This window comes from Macrotis lagotis, chromosome 5 (assembly GCF_037893015.1).
Source record: "Macrotis lagotis isolate mMagLag1 chromosome 5, bilby.v1.9.chrom.fasta, whole genome shotgun sequence".
Taxonomy (NCBI): domain Eukaryota; kingdom Metazoa; phylum Chordata; class Mammalia; order Peramelemorphia; family Peramelidae; genus Macrotis; species Macrotis lagotis.
In genome coordinates, this window is record NC_133662.1 from 170,850,927 (window position 1) to 170,870,176 (window position 19,250).

At 36.4% G+C, this 19,250-nt stretch overlaps 1 protein-coding gene across 16 annotated transcripts in view; it reads left to right on the forward strand.

Moving 5' to 3' along the window:
- TIAM2 (TIAM Rac1 associated GEF 2) overlaps positions 1 to 19,250 on the forward strand; it is a 338,837-nt gene that overhangs the window by 55,984 nt on the left and 263,603 nt on the right. For 3 of the 16 annotated variants that reach the window (XM_074187880.1, XM_074187879.1, XM_074187891.1), the window contains exons 1-3: positions 13 to 13,993; positions 14,498 to 14,561; positions 15,084 to 15,317. The exons of 10 other annotated variants lie outside the window; for them this stretch is intronic. The gene's annotated coding sequence lies outside the window, so the exon portion shown is untranslated. Of the gene's footprint in view, positions 1 to 12; positions 13,994 to 14,497; positions 14,562 to 15,083; positions 15,318 to 19,250 lie in introns of those variants that run through there. 3 more of the 16 variants (XM_074187881.1, XM_074187882.1, XM_074187884.1) reach the window with 3 other exon arrangements.

Sequence of the window (19,250 nt, forward strand, 5' to 3'; positions counted from 1 at the left end):
CCCCCCCCCCTTCTTTCCCCCTTCCTTGCGCTCCCTTATCTTTTCTTCCATCCTCCTCCTCCGGACTCCGAGTACCGAAATTGCTGGTTCGGGCTGGTGGGAAGCAAAGAGTGAGGTCACTCTCTCTCTCTCTCTCTCTCTCTCTCTCTCTCTCTCTGTCTCTCTGTCTCTGTCTCTCTCTCTGTCTCTCTCTCTCTGTCTCTGTCTCTCTCTCTCTTTCTCTCTCTCTCTCTGTCTCTGCCTGTCTCTCTCTCCCCATTTCCCCGCCGCCCTGGGCGGGTCACCCCTTTGGGGCACCTTAGGGTCCGGCAGCCTTTCCCTACTTCGCCAGAGCCCGGAGAATCAGTTAGCACTTCGCCAAACCGCTCGGAAACGGCTTTTCCCTGAATACCACTTAGAGACAGACCTCTTTGTCAAGTTCTCCGTGAACAGTGCTGGACCCCCACTCTTTCAGATCTGCTGGGGTCTGGGCGCTGGGAGGTGGGGAGGCACCTCTGCGTGCCGAGCGCGGGGCTTTTGATGAAGAGCTGTCTTCACACGAAAGAGTAGTTTGCTTCTAAGGGGAGTTCTCCGGCAGAGGGGTGCATGCCTCTGCTCCAACTGACTTGGGCTGGAAAAGGACTTCATCGACTTCACTTTGCATCGGTATTCAATCCCGTACAGAATGCTGCGGGCCAGAATAGCAAATAGCTTCCAGGCGTGAGAGACAGACAGACAGACAGACACACACACACACACACACACACACACACACACACACACACACACGGAGACAGAGAGACAGAGACAGAGACACAGAGAGACAGAGAGACAGAGAGGAGAGACAGAGACAAAGAAAAAAACTGAGAAAGAGGAGAAGGGAGGGGGGAAGGAAAAGGTGGGGGAGAGAAAAGGGAGAGAGAGGAGGAGAAATTGCATTCAGATGCAGAGGATCTCTGGGTAGAATGAGCTGGTTGCTTTTTTAAATAGTACTAGAAGATCGGAAAAGTTCCTAAGGGCATAAAGTCTGTCTGTATCCAGGCTGTGTGGAAAAAAAAAAAGACGGCGTGAAGTCTGTGATAAGATGAGCTAAATGGATTTAAGCTCCCAACACTTGGTGTGTAAAGAAGAGAAGATCTTCCAGCAGTTGAAGATTAACTCTAAGGTTTTTGTTCAAAGTAAAAAAAAAAGTTCATTAGTAGTTTATCTTTAAGAAAAACTGAAGCTTCACTTTGGTAAGGCGTGCCTTGCTTTCTTGCATGGTTTTTAAAGGGGAGACATTTCTCCACTTTAAACAGTTGTGCATCCCTACAGTAAATGCTACCCAGCTGGAGTTCTCTTTAGCTTGAGTTCCAGTAGCCTCAGGCAGTAGCACCCTGGTGACACTTGTAATCATTAAGGCATCTGAGTGTTGTGATAAGACTCTTATTCACAATTAAAACTGGATTGTTGGCACCAAATTCTCTTATTAGAAAATTTTCTTTCCTTTTTATTATTCCTTCCTTATATAGCCTCATCCCTTTGCTACTGACCTCATTATTTTAAAGGAGGGGGGAGGACTCCTGTTTGTCTCTAATTTCATTTCAAGTACAGTCTCAACAATATTCTAAATTTTTTTTTTAGGTTTTTGCAAGGCAATGGGGTTAAGTGGCTTGCCCAAGGCCACACAGCTAGGTAATTATTAAGTGTCTGAGATCAGATTTGAACCCAGGTACTCCTGACTCCAAGGCTGGTGCTTTATCCACTACGCCACCTAGCTGCCCCAATATTCTAAATTTTATAGAAGGAAACCTTCCAAATTATTCACTCTCCATGGGTCCAGTTCTTAGGTTTCAAATTAAATTCAACAAGCATTTGTGATATGACTAGTTTAGATTGATTTGGAATTGCTGAGCTTGTCTGAAGAGGTATGTACTGTTTAACGTTTAGATTCTCTTTCCTACATTAGGAAAAGCAAATGGAACAATTTATCATACCCTTGGATGTTTCTTTTTAGAAGAAATTTTTATCTTTAATGCTTTTCTTATTTTAGCATCACATTTTGTAATATTTCTAAAGTCATTTGTTCCTCTGCCATAAAACTCTTATCTTGTGAATCTCTTGGATACTAATACTTGTACTAGGGAGTCTTTGGGTGCCAAATGAAACGAAGAGGTCAAAATGTGAGGATTCCTAAAAGAATAATGAATGATTCCTTTAGCCTGAGAAGTTCAGGATTGAGGTACTTTTTGGACAGGGATTGGCTATTTTCCAGCAATATTAAGGGTAGATTCACTGATTTCAGTTCCACTTTTGGGAATAAACCCAGGTTATTTGGCCTAGTCACAATTTATTGGATTTGTCACCTCAGTGATGAGGGTAGTCCTTCTAGTGATGTAGTTCAGATTGAATCTGCAAATTATTTTGGGTGTGTGTCTTGTCCATGTCCTATCTGAAATCCTTCTAAAGAGTTTCATCTGCTGGAATCCTTACTCCAGATCTATTGAAAGTACCTGAATCTACTCTTGGTGTTTAATTTTCAGACCTTTGCTTTTTGGGACTTGATTCTTTCCAGCTTCCATCACATTGGACATGACTTAATTATATTTCTGGATACTATAAACTGGTTTTTCAAAGAGCAATGTAATGGTAAATGCAAATAAAGGCAAAAAACCATAAACTAGAAGGAGACTTGGGTTTACCACTGATGACTTTTTACTTGGACAAGTAATTTGACATCTCCTGGGACCCATTTTCTTCATTTATAACTTCATCTGTTTCTTCTATCCAGATTAGATAATCTCTAAGACTTCTTCTATATCCCACCTATGAGTTAATATTCTCTCCAAGGGGAGTCATTCCTGTATCTTTTAGTTGGAAGAATGCTTATTGAGATCTTATTGTGAAAGAAGCCAGAAATTGAAAGCTTACAGACACATCACACACACACACACACACACATCCCAGCACTTACACACAAATATATTGGGACTTCCACTGTACTCCTCAATTCACTTCTATTAGGTGTACAGCAAAATGACACATTTTGGATTATACAAAAGGAGTTTCATGTGTAGGAATCCAATGTGATATATTCCAGCATGCAATGTGCCTCTTTAATTAACTGCTTCCCAGTAAGAATGCTTTCCAAACAAGAGGTTTGCTTCCTAACACAGCATGTAGGTGCCTAGCAAATTTTGTTGGACTTTGAGAGTTTGTGGAATGTGTGAGCTTGGGTAGGTACTTATTGGGTAGGGAATTATTGATAAAGCATACTGTTTTCAAGTCTTTGTATGAATAACAGGGAACTATGGGTTACTTCAGAGAGAGAGAGAGCACGCGAGCGAGAGCACCTAGGTTAGTGGAGAGAGGATAGATTTTTGAAGTCAAGAAGACCTGTGTTCATTTTCTGTCTCTGACATACAGAACTTGGTGATCCAAGGCAAATCATTTCATTTCTCAGTGCCTTAGATATCTAATACCATAAATGACAGAAAAGTTATACTTTATTTATATTTATAGAGGAAATTTTCCACACTAGGAATTTCTTATATTAATGAAAAATTGGGCTGAAAATTGAGGAATTTTTATCTAAGGGTTTTTAAAGGTGTTATGTTCTGATTTTTTTCTACATTATTCCCTTTTATACACACACTACATTCAAGCTATAATATGTTCTGATTTCTTCTACATTATTCCCTTTTAGACACACACACTACATTCAAGCCAAATAGGATTTCCCAGAATTCAGTAGGCCCTTTTCTATTTTTCTGCTTTTGTGCAGTCTCCTCACCCATGCCTGAAATGTTTGCCTTACTCACTTCTACCTCTGAGAATTCCTGGATTCTTTCAAGGCAGTTTTGATGTTATCTCCCATAGGAAATCTTTCCATGTTTCCTTAACTGTTAGTGTTCTCCTCTGCCTCAGATTATATTCTATTCATTTATCTTCTCCCATGTTGTATTCCCAAAATAAAATGTAAGTGCTTTGAGGGCAGACACAAAAGTCTTAGCTCATTATTATTGTTGTTGTTACTACTATTACTATTATTGCAGTAATGCTTAAAGTTGCTCTCTAATAACTAAATGTGGTACCTTCTATGCCACACACTTTGCAAATATTATCCTGCAATAATCCTAGAGGGTAGGTGCTGTTATCTCTGTTTTATAGGTGAGAAAATCAAGGCAAATAGAGGTTAAGTGACTTGCCCAGAGTCACATAGCCAGTAAGTGTTTGAAGCATGATTATACCACCTAGATGCCTAAAACTTGCCTGAAATGGTATTTGTCATTTTGCCTTTGTGTACCTAGCACCTAACACAGTGTTTTGCACATAGATGCCTAATAAGTGTTAAGTTAGGGGCAGCTAGGTGGCGCAGTGAATAGAGCAAGGGCCATGCAGTCAGGAGGATCTAAGTTCAAATGTGACCTCAGACACTTAATAATTACCTAGCTGTGCGACCTTGGGTGAGTCACTTAAACCAATTGTCTTGCAAAAACCAAAAAAAAAATGTTGAGTTAAATGAAATTTATATTCTTTGTTATTCACTGTAGAAATCAATATTTAGATCTCTAGTTGTGTAATGCAATGTAACTACAAAAGAAAAAATATGTATACAAACACAAAAATGAATGGATAAAAGCAAGGGAAAGTGACATAAGGAGTAAAGTTATATTTCATATACATAAAAGATAGAGTTTAAAAAATTCAACTTAGTGAGCATTTTTTTTTAGGTTTTTGCAAGGCAAATGGGGTTAAGTAGCTTGCCCAAGGCCGCACAGCTAGGTAATTATTAAGTGTCTGAGACTGGATTTGAACTCAGGTACTCCTGACTCCAGGACCGGTGCTCTATCCACTGCGCCATCTAGCCACTCCTCTTTTCTTTTTTAAAAAGAAAATTGAATTTTCTCCCTCCCTCCCTTCCCTCCCCTCTCCCCCGACAGAAAGCAATCTGAAATAGTCTCTACATTTATAACCATGCCAAACATTGATTGTTATTGAACAGAGAAGAGAGAAGAATCAGATCCAAATGGAAGAAAAACATTAGAGAGAAAAAAATGACATACATAAGAACTTTTAAAAATTGAAGATAATAAGCTTTGATCTGCATTTAAACTCCACATTTCCTTCTCTGAATTAGATGATTTCCCTTCACAAGTCTTTAAAATTGTTTTTGATTATTGTACCGCTGAAGTGAACAAGTCCATCATGGTCGATCATCACCCCATGTTGTTGTTAATGTGAATAATGTTCTTCTGGTTCTGCTCATTTCACTTATCAATGAATTCATGCAAATCTTTACAAACTTTTCTGAAATCCTGTGTCTCATGATTTCTTATAGAACAATAGTGTTTCATCACATAATATACACCAAATAACATACATTTTCTAATAAACTGTTTAGACATTTTTAAAGCCATTAATAAATTCTTCCAAATATTAACATCAGATTTATTTGGTTAGTATGTTTTAAATTGAAAAAGTATTTGCATCACAACCCTATGAGCTAAATAGAATATTATTTTCTGAATTTTACAAATGAAGAAACTGAGGCAGAGAGCCATGAACTGCCTTGCCTGAAGTCATATAGCTGTTAGAGTCAATTTCAGTCCTTAAATTTAGAAATCCTGATGCTCATTCCATGACTTGTCCTATTGTATCATACTGCCTGAAATGTGAAATGTAGGGACAGATGGTGATAAAAGAGTTTGTCAATTATATAGGAAGGAATCTTTTATGTCTTACACTTTTTTTGGCTTAGCTTGGAAACTTTTTACTGTGCCTAGTAAGTGCCAATTTTTTTCATCCATATCAATGTTTAATCATTTTTTTCAGTTATAACCTACTCTTTTTACCATTTTGAGGTTTTCTTGGCAAAGATACTGGAGTAGTTTGCTATTTCCTTCTCCAATTCATTTGACAACTGAGTAAACTGAGGCAAACAGGGTTAAATAATTTTCCCAGGGTGTCTAGCAGTTATGTGAAGACAAATTTGAACTCTGGTCCTCCTGACTCCAGATCCAGCACTCTATCCAATATGCTTCCTAGCATATGAGTATCATACTAACTAGCAAAGGTAGTTTTCCTAACACCAATTGATGATCTGCTTATTTTATGTAACATGTGATACCACAAAATGTAGTGTAACCAATATTTAGATTATTTCTGAGAGTTCAGTAAAATGGGATTTGATATTTGATCTCCAACAAATGCCATCAGATGAATGCAGTTTTCTATGGCAGAGGTCTGTTAGACTGAATCACATTGTCAAAAAAAAATTCAGTATCTTGATAGAAACATTTTTGTTTCTATGTGCAGTATGCCCCCTAAAAAGAGTCAAAACATTCTGTGTGGGTTTTGGTATTTTAGCACTTATTTGGGGAGGGGCAAGAAGGGAGCAGGAACCCCTTCACACATTTGGAATAGTTTTTATCCCCCTGAGTTGATAATGACACATAAAAGTTGCAAAAACTCTTTGTTCATTCTTTAGTCTGCCCACACAGTGCTAGACTGTCAGACCTAGGCCACTGTCTCCGGACAGTTCCTCACTGGGGATTTATAATGTATTTCTTAACTTGGATCCAATATGGTCTGGTCTGGGGCCAGCTCCTTCCCAGGAATCTATTCCAGTTTGAATTTAGTTGCTTTGTTTCAGTTTATGCAGTTTGTAGATTGAGTAATGGGATCTCTACTTCAGTTTGTATTGTGTTTTCATAAGATCAGATGACGATTTTTAATGAGTGATCAGATTTTTCAGGCATGTTTATTCCCACTTTCTGATAAATCAAATCTAAAGGCTTTAGGGAAGCAACTGGTTTTATTTACAATTATTTTTGTTAGTACCTTAAGAAACCCTAATATGAAGAAATTTTTTTTAAAAAATACCAGAGAATGAGTGGTTCTTATTTAGTATTACCTCTATTTTCATAAATTGTTCTAAGTTAAGCTTTTCCAGGGTTTTCAAAATGAAAACATAAAGTATAATCTAATTGAAATAATTTAGTTTTTTGGAAATCTACTGAATGCAGTTATAGCTTATCACTTATTAGTTTGTGTGTGTGATTTTTAGATTATAGAAGGACTAAAACAACATTTTTTAAAAGTTTTATTGAAGTCTTTTGTTTTTACTCCCTCTACAACTCTAGAATGTGATCCTTCCTTGTAAGAAATAGTTAAGCAAAAGCAATTGTTACAGTGACTTATGTCTCACACATATGCAGCATGTTGCCTCTAGAGTTCCTTGCCTCCTGCCAAGAGAAGGGAGCTATGTTTAATTATCAGTTTTCTGGGATCTTTATTGCTTTTCATTTACTCACCTTTGAACTTCCTTTGAGTGATCAAGGTGTCATTGTGAAAATTGTTGTTCTAATTCTTTACATTTGACTCTTTATCAATGCATTTTCAACCTTTCCATGTTTCCCTGAATTCTTTATATTTATAACCTTTTTTCTGAATATGTTGTTGTTGATGATGTGGTATTTGTTCTTTGTTTTTTAAGAAAAGCATGACATCAGGAATGTAATTCCATGACATGAACATGAATTGGATTTGAGTGAGGGGTACTGTGTTAAGTCACCTGCCTCACTTCCTTGTCTAGAGTCATCTGGGTCCAGTGGCCAGATATGAATCTGGAAGACTGGAGACAGCTCTGGATGCAAGGCAGGCAGGGTTAAGTGACCTGCCCAGGATCACACAGTTAAGTAAGTGTCAAATATCTGAAGTGAGATTTGAAGTCCCATTCTCCTGACCCCAAGACCAGTGCTCTATCCACATTACGTACATATACCAGTTTGGGCAGCCTTTCATCACTTGGGCAATCTAGGATTTTTAAGGGCTTGTTCTACCTCAGATACAGTGTTAGGGTCTGGGAATATAAAGCCCAAAATGAAAAGATTCTTCCCCTAAGAAGACAGATAGGTCTATCCAAAACTGAGGGCAAGATGATTTTTGGGGAAAATACACTTTGAATTGGGTGAAAAACTGAGTGTAGAATTGGGTGAAGCCAAGGCTTCATGTAGAAGGTGCTAGGCACCAAGGTAGTAGTGTTAATGGATAAAGCATTGAGCTTGGAATCAGGGAGACTCATTTTCATGAGTTCAAATTCAATATGACTCTTGACCATTGGCAGGTTGTTTAAACCTATTTGCCTCAGTTTCCTCAACTATAAAATGAACTGGAAAAGGAAATGGCAAACTACTTCATTATCTTCGGCAAGAAAACCCCAAATGAGATCACAAAGAGGCAGACAGGACTTAAGTGACTGACAGTAACAATTTGAACCATGGAAGGTAACTAGAGACTCTAAAAGGAGGAAAGATCAAGAGTAAGTATCTTATAAGGCATGGAAGATAGGTAATAGAAAAACACAGGGATGGAAGGTGTAGTATCACAGGAAGGTCAGATTTGGTTGTAATGTATGTGAAGAATAATGGATTAGAAAATTAGATTGGGGGCCAGATTGTAAAGTTTTAAATGCCAGAGAAGAATTCATATTTGCTCTTAGAGGCAATAGAGAGTCAATGGAGTTAATTGAGTAAGGGGATTACATGATCATATCTGTGCTTAATGAAAATCACTTTGGCACTTAGTGAGACTTGGAAAGGGGAAACCCAATTAGCAGGGCAAGGAATGGTCCAAGTGAGAGGAATGAAAGCAGGAATTATAGAGGCAACTGTGCAACTAGAGGGAGGGTCATATGAGAGAATGGGACTGCAATGAAGGGACTGCAGTGAAGGGCCGACAGGTGAGGCTCCACAATGCCTCACCCCATGTCCCTGCTATAGCAGGAAAAACTGTTTTGGATATGTGGGATGAGGGAAAGTTAAGAGTCAAGGAATACATCAAAGTTCTGAACCTGGATAACTGAAAGGATGATGGTGCTCTTAATAGAAATAGGGAAATTTGGAAGACACTTGGTTTGGGGTAGGTGATGAAGATATTGGGTCTCTTGGATTTGTTGAATTTGAGATTCTTTTTTTTTTTTTAGGGTTTTACTAGGCCACCTAGCTACCCCTGAATTTGAGATTATTAAGGGAGATTTTTCAACAATTTGTAATTGTTGTAACAATTTCAATAATATATAACAATTTGAAGGACTAGTGCTTAGGAAAGAAATTAGGTCTGTATAAATTACATCTGGTAGTCATTATCGAAATGATCATAATTAAACCTACTGAAGCTGATGAGGTCATCAAGAGAACATAAAGAGTTGGAACAAAGGAGATCCAGGCTAGAGCCTTGGGGTACACACAAAATTAGTGGGCATGATATAGCTCATGATCCAGCAAAGGAGACAGAGAAGAAAACAAAGAGACAGTAGTAGTGTCACAAAAATCCATAGATGAGAGTGTATATAGAAACAGAAAATAGTAGTGTTGAATGTATTAGAGATGTAAAGAAAAGATGAGGATGGAAAAAGGATCATTATATTTGGCAATTAAGAGATTACTAATAAGTATGGAATGAGTGTTTTGAAGTTGATTTATGAGAATAGAAGCCAGATGAAAAAGATTCAAGAAGTGAAAGGAAAAGAACTTAAGGTGACAAGGTATGGACAGCTTGTTGTTGTTTTGTTTTTTTTTTAAGGAAGGAGGGGAAATATAGGTATATGTTCAAAAACTTGAAGGGACAGTGGAATATCGTTAGTCCCTGTCCTCAAGAAGTTTACATCCTACTCAAGTGATCGAATATAGACAATATGTTTATAGATAAGTGAATACAAAATATCATGCAAAGTAATTTTGAAGAGCACAATGGAGTTTGAGGAGAGTGATCTGAAAGGACTTAACGCTTGAACTGAGACATGAAGGGAGCTGAATTACAGGTTTAGTTTGTATGGGGGAGGGGAGGATTTGATTTGGTGGTGTAGGGGGTGAATTCATGAGTGTTTCAGGCATGAGGGAAAGACATGGAGGCTATAGTGGGAAACAGCAAGCAGGCCCAAGGAGTTCTAGCAGAGAAGGTGTGAGAGGAAGTAATGTGTCATCAGCCTGGAGAGATAAACTTGAGTCAGATTTTTAAAGAGTTTTAAATGACAAACAGTAGAGTTTGGATTTTATCCTAGTGGAAGCAGAGAAGCCATTGAAACTTCTTGAAAAGAGTGTGATATGATCTGTCTTTTGATTTTAGAATAAAATTATTATTAATTATTAATTAACTATTAAATCAAACCGAAGGCTGAATTAGAGAGGTGAGAATGGGTGGAAATTATGTTTGGGGAGATAAAATGGATAGGGTTTGGCAATTGGTTGCTTATGGTGGGGATGGTGAATGTGGAAGGAGGGTGGTAGGGGAGGTGATGTTACATGAATGAGAATGAAAAGTTGAGGTTGATGCCTAGATTGCAAACCTGGGAGAGTGGAAAGGGAAGTATAGGGAAGAGTGAGAGTTAATATAGGGGAAAAGATAGTTTCCTTTTCAGTGCCTGTGTTGTTCCTAGTTTCCAATTACAGTCCCTCAAAAATGCTGCACTGAATATTTTAGTATTTATTGGACCTCTAAAAGCTTGAAAAATTTTAGTAGCACAATCATGGTATTGAATGCCTTAAAGAAAGAGGAATTTTAACCAAATACTTCATTTTTCAAATAAAATTTTTCTCATTTGTAGATACTTTGTTTAATAAAGTTGATTAATAAAGTATTTTCCTTCTGCCAATTTGTCAAAATTTTTTTAACTGAACATTGTTCTGTGAATGAAACTGTTTTGAAATGAGTTGGAGACCAAAACAGATTAATTCATTATTTTTATGAAGGGAATTAACCTGAACTTACTTTCCTTTCAATATGTTAATTAATGAGGCCACCTAGAAAAAGAAATACAGCTAACTTGTTCTTCCTTTTGAGAGATGTGGTCTTGGGTTGCTTTTGAATGGATGTGGCCATGCATGCAAAGGAAGGAATTTTGGACATAGGACTGAATAGGCTCCATACTAGTACACATCTGAAATACTCAGATGTGAATTAAGTTTTGTTGCCTTAACCGGTGAAAATTGTGATGATTGGAATTATGTAACAGTGTGGGGGACATGAAGCCTTGATGATGTGCTAATTCAGAAACCAAAATATGTCCTCTTTTGGCTTGTCTGTCTTGGATGTCCTCTGTGGAAAATCATAATGGTTCTGTGAAACCACAGTGATTTTTGGTAAGTCTTCATTGACAACTATTTGAGCCTCTTGATAGGAACCATGGGGCATTTGTAATTGTTAGAACTGGAGGAAATCATTGCAAATTTCCCTTGGAGCCAGAGCTCTACTCTTCCTTGTGCTGGCTCGTTTCGTTGACTTCTCTGAGAAACTTGCTCCTTCGGAGAGAAATAGGAATTTTTACTTTTTTTTGTCTAGTTACTTGAGAATGATTATTTTGTTTTTGTTTAATAATGAAAGGGAAGATTGCAGAATCTCATGGCTATACTTGGCACATGTAAACAGATAGTTGGTGCAGGTGTGGTGAGAAGATCGCTGCACCTGAAGTCAGGAAGACTTGAGCTCAAATCTGACTTCTTAGTAGTTATGTGACCCTGGATAAGTCACTTCATCTCCTTTTGCCTCAATTTCCTCAATTGTAAAATGAGAATAATTACAGCATTTATCTCTCAAGGTTGTTGTGATGATCAGATGAGAATATTTCTAAAGTGTTTGCACAGTGCCTAGCTCATAGTGGTATTATATAAATATTTTCTTCATTCCTTCTTTCCCTCTTCCCTCCCTTCATCCCTGCTTTTTTCTTGTCTTTCTTCCTTCTTTTTTTTCCCTTCTGTCCTCCCTCTCTCCCTTTTTCCTCCTTTCTTCTCTCTCTTCCTCTATCTTTTCTTTTCTTTTCCTTTTCTTTCCTTTCCTATTTCTCCTTCCCATCCTCCCCACTTCCTTTCTTCCTTCTTTCCTACCTTTTTCCTTCTTTCTTTTCTCCCTTACTGTAATACTGGCCTCCTCATTGTTTCTTTCTTTTTTTTTTGCAAGGTAAATGGGGTTAAGTGGCTTGCCCAAGGCTACACAGCTAGGTATTATTAAGTGTCTGAGGCCAGATTTGAACTCAGGTACTCCTGACTCCAGGGCCTGTGCTCTATCCAATATTCCACCCAGCCACCCTTCATTGTTTCAAACAATACTTCATCTCCTTCCTCTGGGCAATTTCACTGGTTACCCCCATGCCTAGAACTCTTTCCCTCATCTCTACCTCCTTATTTCCTTGACTTTAATTATCAACTAAATCCCTACTTTGTGCAAGAATTCTTACCCCATCCCCCCTTAATACTAGTGCCTTCCATCTGTTCATTATCTCCAAATTATTCTATATGTGTTTTCATTCTACATAGTTGTTTTCGTGTTGTCTCCCCCATTAGAAAATGAGATCCTTGAGAACAGGGACTTTTGTTGTTTTATTTTTTGCTCTCCCTCAGCACTTAGCACAGTGCTTAGAAGATATTAGATTCCTAATAAATGTTGACTAGTCTTACAAAATTATTTATTCATTTCAGTAAGTTCTATTTATATTTGTTTTCTTTCCTTCTTTAATGGCTGTTGGGATTATTAAAAACTGACACATTTCTACTCCTTCAAGGAACTCTACAGTATGCATGATTAATACTCACATATTTCCATTCCCCTATATAAGTATTGATATAGTAGTATTCTCCTTCCAAATAATTTCTATCCATTGGACTTTTCTTATGAATGAGCAAACATCTGAAAGCTTTAGAGAATCATAGAGTTAGAGCTAGAAGAGCCCTTATAAGGCCACCAATCTAATCCCTCATTTTATAGAGGAGGAGACAGGGACCCCACAAAGTTTAAGAGATGTGCCCATAGTTGCACAACTAGACAATGGCAAAGCTAGAATTTGGACCCAGATCCTCTCTCTCCAAATCCTCTCTTTCCACTACAACTTGATGTTAAGGCTATCATTTACAACTTCAAGGTTGGCTTTTTAGCATTTTAAAATAGGACATGTAGGTTAAGGGGTTCATAATTCATAAATATGAAAACACAACTTTATATAATGCAAAGTATAAATTAACCAATTTAAAAATGCTTTTATACTTTTATGGGTTGTAAAATGTTTGCAAACACCAAGCTTTAAATAATGCAAACTTAAATCTACAAATAAACACATTTATACATGCCTTTAACCTATATCTTCACTGGTGTGAATACTTCTTTTATAACGCAGACTCTAACATCTCTATACCTTATCATCTGTTCTATATATCCACCCCACCCCAACCCCCAATTACCTAATGTTCAACTTTCTGGTCATGAGCCTACTTGCTTAGCTAAGATACATGGTCTGTTTCCTAATCTATACTAGAATTCTTTCCAGCTTTATAGAACTGACTAAAATTTGCTTTCTGCTATTTGTTGTTGTTTGGCTGTTCTCTAGTTACGTATGACTCTCCAAGACTCCATTTAGGGTTTTCTTGGCAATGATACTGGAGTGGTTTGCCATTTCCTTCTCCAGCTGCTTTTACAGAAGAGAAAACTAAGTTGAACAAGGTTAGGTAACAGCTAATAAGTTTCTGAGACCACAGTTGAACTCAAGATAACTCTTCCTTACTATAGGCCCTTGCTCTTTTCACTGTACCATCTACCTGACCTTTCTACTATTAGTAGAGTTTAATTCTCCAGATGACCTTTATGCTGTCGAGGGGGTATCAGAGGAGGACTTCTGTGACATATAGGTGTGGATATATATTCCTAAGATTTATAGAACCCCAATCAAGCAGTAACATTTAATGACATAAGGACAGTAAAGCTAAGTTTGTATCAATTCATAGGCAATGATCCAAATTCAGAGATGTGTATGTCTGAAATAAAATGCTAAGTAAATATTAGGGTAATTACAGTGGGGAATGGAAGTTTAGTTTCTTTCATTTTTATTTTGTTCCTTATTCAGGTCAAATGTAATAAATATTCCACCATTAAGTAGCAATACTTGTGTTTTTTCCTGATCCATTTCTGATTGACATTTATGAACAAAAATAGCATCTCAAGATGAAGCTGAAAGTATGATTTGGAAATAGAAGAAAAGGTAACTGAGATTGTAAGTACTTTCCTTATAAAAATGTAAAATCCTTAGGTAGAGGAAAAGATAGAATTCAGAACTGTAGGAAAAGAAATGACTATATTTGAGTATTTCTTTGATTCATGGAGTAAAGAACTGGGAAGAATCACAGTTGACTAGGAGACCAGGGCATCAGACATAGGACAGGATGGCAGAAAGGGAGTGAAGATTAAATCTTTCTCCCATTTATATTGATAGAGTACAAGCATGATAGATCTCACCAATGGTATTCTGTAAGAATCAACTAACCTATATGTCAAGAGATAGACAAGTTGATTTGTGTGTCGCTTCCATTTAAAGCAAAATCTTATTAATTCACAATTTGTGATGAGATAGCAGGAACTACTGTTTCTCTTTTCATTTTTAATGATGAAAAGAATTGTTAAACTTGTTAGTAATGTGAACAAGTTGCAGGAAAATGTTTAAAATAAAAATTATTAAACATTTCTCTAATAATTTAGAAATTACTATTTATTCTTGTAGGCCAAGAATTTTACCCAATTATAACATAAAAAGGATACTCAGTCAAGATATAGCAAAGGTTCAGGCAAGTATGCATTGTCCTCCTTTTCCTGGTCTCCATAGAGAAAGCTTAACTAGCCAGTAGGGTATAGTGAGTGCCCTGAATTTTCTAGAAAGAAGGGATGAGGTGGGGGGTGGGGTGGGGGTGGGAAAGCACTTATTAAGTATTTACTATATGCTAGTGCTAGGGTAGCTAGGTGGTGCAATGGATAGAATACCAGCCCTAGAGTCAGGAGGATCTGAGTTCAAATCTAGTCTGAGACACTTGATAAGTACTAGCTGTATGATATTGGACAAGTCACTTAACTCAGATTACTCCCCATCCAGAGCCATCTCTAGTTGTCATGATTTAAAACTGGCCACTGTATCCCTATGGCTCCAAAGGAAAAGGGGAGACTTTTGATAGCACAGCACAGATCCAATTCCCAGACATGTCATGGCATCAACTCCCTCACATGTCACAGTCCTCTTCAGAAATCTGCCAGGTACTTTATAAATGTTATCTCATTTTCCCCTCACAACAACCCTTTTTATCCCCATTTTATAGTTGACAAAACTGAGGCAAAAAGAAGTTGAGTCACGTGCCCAGGATTACATAGATAGTACAAGACTGAGGCTGGATTTAAATTCAGGTTTTCCTGACTCTAGTCCCAGCATGGCTGCTCATTGACAACCAGCAACCTGCACCAAAGACTGAAAACTTATTCTGTTAAATCGATCAATTGGAAGAGACAGCTTCCTTTCTTGGTAGGGGAAAAGTTGCCTGTATAGCAAGATCTGGGTAAGTATTTTTGATATCACTTGTAAATGTTAATACTAACTTTTTATTTTTTTATTTATGAAAAGTAGCAATATATAACTAAGGGAGGAGTTAATCTGCCCTTGGAGTCGGAAGATTTAAAAAATAGGAACAGGAGTAAAAAATTTATTAAACTCCAACTATTCAAAGAACTCACAGACAAAATTTCAATGAGACTGTTTGCTTTTAAGGAGGTTAGAGTCCAATAGTGGATTATCTATAAGTAAGACCTCTCTTACCTGTATTACTATTGTGTGACTGAGTAAATCACTAAACCTCACCAAGTCTTAGTATCCTCAACCAATAACAATTTAATAAGTACCAATTACAGAAAAGGAAGTCCTTTGCTACTCACTGAGAAATAATAGGTATCTTATTTTACAAAGAGATAACCAGATCCTTTAGATTATCTTTGTTAACTGAAGACAAAAATTCTCAGCAGATAATAATGAGAACTTTTGCAGTGAACTCTGTTGCCTCTCAAAAGAGATATAATAATGATAAAATATGACATAGCTTTTGCCACTAAGGAATTTATGTACTATAGGGTGGGGGAATGCAGTGAATGTGAGTAAAGAGTGAAGGAGATAACTAGACAAAAGGCTTTAGAAAAATTGGAGCTGTTAGTCCCTTTAGTTAGCCCTCCTTTTTCTACCTAGTTGGCACTGTTCAGCAAACATTCACTAAGCATTACTATGTAGGGTGTTCTTGACAGAGAGCAGGTCTAGGGGGACAGAAAGAATTGACTCAGTGTTTAGCCTTTGATACATGCTGGCTTTGTGAACCTGAGTAGGTCACTTAATCTCTCAGGGTCAGGCTACCCCCTATGACCCTTAAGTTTCCAATCTAAATTGTTAGAGGGAATTTCCTCCAAGGGAATTGCCTATTAATAACAACAAATCTAACAATGATAAAAGTTTCAAATCACATTTGTATAGTATTTTAAAGTTTTCAAATCTATCTCATTTGGTTTTTCACAATAAGGATATGAAGTAGGTGTTATTATTATCAGCATTTTACAGATGAGGAGTTTTCCAAACTCATATAATTGTTAAGTGTCTAAGGGCAGGATTTGAACTCAGGTTTTACTGAAGCTAAGTTCTGCCCTCTTGCCAGAATTGTCATAAGGAATAAAAGAAATAAAATGCCTGCAAAAGTTTTACCAATGGTAAAATGCTGTCTAAATATAAACTTATATTTGCTTTTATTATTGCTTTTTATACATTATTACAATAATCTAAATTTTTGCAAGGCAGTGCTTTGTTAACCCAGTTCTATTAAAATATGTTCCTGAAAATAACAAAATTATACTTAAAACAATATAATCTGCAATTCAAGATTAAAAAAAAAACACACTGCCCTGCATACTTTTCCTATTATTAGATCAATTAGGATACCTTACATTTCTATAGTATTATTATATTTCAACAACATTTTCCTTGCAACAACTCTGATAGACAAGCATTATCAATACCCATCATATAGATAATCAAATAGTTTCAGGGAAGTGAAGTGACTTGCCCAAAGGTCATACAAGTAAGAATCCAGTGCCTTCTTTTCTGACTGACTGTAGGCCTAGTTTAAGTCTCTCCTGATTCCAGTTCCAAGTTTAGTATTTTTCTCAATATAGCCTATCATTTTCTTTTCTTGAGCTGTACTCAAGGTATTGTGCTGAACTGGTGATGTTTTTCTGTAATTGAATCCAGGTGGGTGAATAACATGCCCAGGAACCTTCCTGGGAGTGATTGTAAAGAGTGATATGATTCCAAGTTCGCCATTTTGTGAATCATTTTCATTAAATCTCAATTTTGATGTATTTTAGATAAAATTTCTGGAAATTTGTTTAGCTAGAACATTTTCTAAAACCTTTCTTAGTGAAGTTCAGTTTTCATTGTTTGCATAAATCTCAGCCTGAGAAATAAATGGCATTATTGTTATAAACTCAGTTATAGAAAATTTTGAATATTCAGATTTATAAATCAATATGTAAAGATTTATATAGTTTATAGTTTGTCTTAGGAAAACCTTTAAACATTTACATTGTATAAGTAAAGTATTTGGTTAATTAAAAATGCATTTAAAATTTTCCATATGTAATAGGGAAAAATAATGGTTCAATTTTTAAAAGCACAAATAATTTAGACAGGATTTTTTCTTATATGCTCAAATATATTTGAAACAAAGAATCTAATATTTCACTGGGTAGTCCTATAAAAAGGGAGAGACACTGAAATATTGTTTCATTCAAAGAAATTTCCATCGTTTAAATGTTTTTGGACCAAGTAACACCAAATCTAATAATTGGGATAGGGACTGGGCCTATGATTTCATTGGTATAGGGAAGTCCCAGTGTACAGTTTTGCAACTTGTCTCAGAGCTATATAAGTCTAAGCTAGTCCAAGTCATGACTTGCCTAGGCCAATATACATGTCTCCTTGACTCCAAGGCCAGCTCTCTATTTACTATGTGATACTACCTTTCATAAATTATAGAATTTGAGTACTGGAAAGGACCTTAAAGATCACAGTAATTCTTCTTTGTAAAAAAAAAAATGAGGACCTAGACCCAAAGAAGTTGAGATGGGCAGTTGACATTAAAATTTCTCCTGATTCCCTAAGCCAATGTACTTTCTACCTTGATATTATGTCTTTTCCAGCTTCATAAGCATTATCTTAATTGCCTAAAAGCAATACAATTACTTCTAGTGGCTCTGTAATTTCTTTTTTTGCCAAATTTTTAAAATAAATAGTAGTGCTTATTAGGAAATTGGTTGTTACGCATTTGTAACATCTGAGAATAGAAAACAGGGCTACTTTTATTTTTTAAAAACAATTGAAAACAGTTTAGTTTGTGGATTTCGTATTTCCAAAGGAAACTCCAGATGTAAAAAAGAGCAGCCAACAAACAAAGCTTATTTTAATTAAATTGGAGTTATTAAACAATTAAATGCTTACTCTGTATAAAGCACTAATATACATTCTAGAGGGAGTATAAAATTTGAATAAGATTATACCATGGAGCTTTTTAATTTAGTTTATGTTGCCATGGCCTGGACTTATTGAGCTTAAAGTTTTATAGAATTGTATAATTTGAATTTAAATGTTTTTTTCTTAAAAAGTCATTAATAGCTGTCAGAAGGACTTTAGGGATCATAGAACTCCAATGACCCCAAAAGTTTACTAATTTGATGACTTCATTTTCTCAACTGTAAAATGGATGCCCCTTATGTGTTTCAAATAGCTATATTTCATTACTGATCACTTTAAGATACAAACTTTTTGAAATCTTCAGAGTTATAGACTTGTATTAATTGCAGCCAGATTATGAAGAAGAGGTTCAAAAATTCAAAATATACTCAATTCTGTATCTATTAAGGGAAAATATTTACACTTTATGATATGAGAGTGAGTTGGCACCTGCCTTATTATAGGGAGTTTCCACATTAAAAAGATAATGGATTCCTTGTAATGCTGTGTTTGGGGTTTGTTTTTGTAAGGCAATGGAGTTAATTGATTTGCCCAAGATTACACAGCTAGGTAATTATTAAAGTGTCTAAGGTCATATTTGAACTCTGGTCCTCTTGACTTCAGGGCCAATGCTCTATCCACTGCACCACCTTGCTGCTCCTTTCTTGTAACAAAGATTTGAAATAGTATGAAATCAATTTAGTTGATTAAGGGCAATAGTCCTGTTTACTTTATTTGGATCAGTTTCCTTCCCCATATTCTATTATTTATAGCTAAGTTGATGACATGACCAAACTCTTTATAGCTCCAAGAATGACACAGAGAAAATGATATTAAGGACTCAAACCTAAGAGGCATATACCTAGGAAGTTACCCTGGTCTGAACAAAACAAAGGTCTTCTGATTTGTGGCCTAAATATGCTTCTCAAATATCCTCAGTTTTAATTTA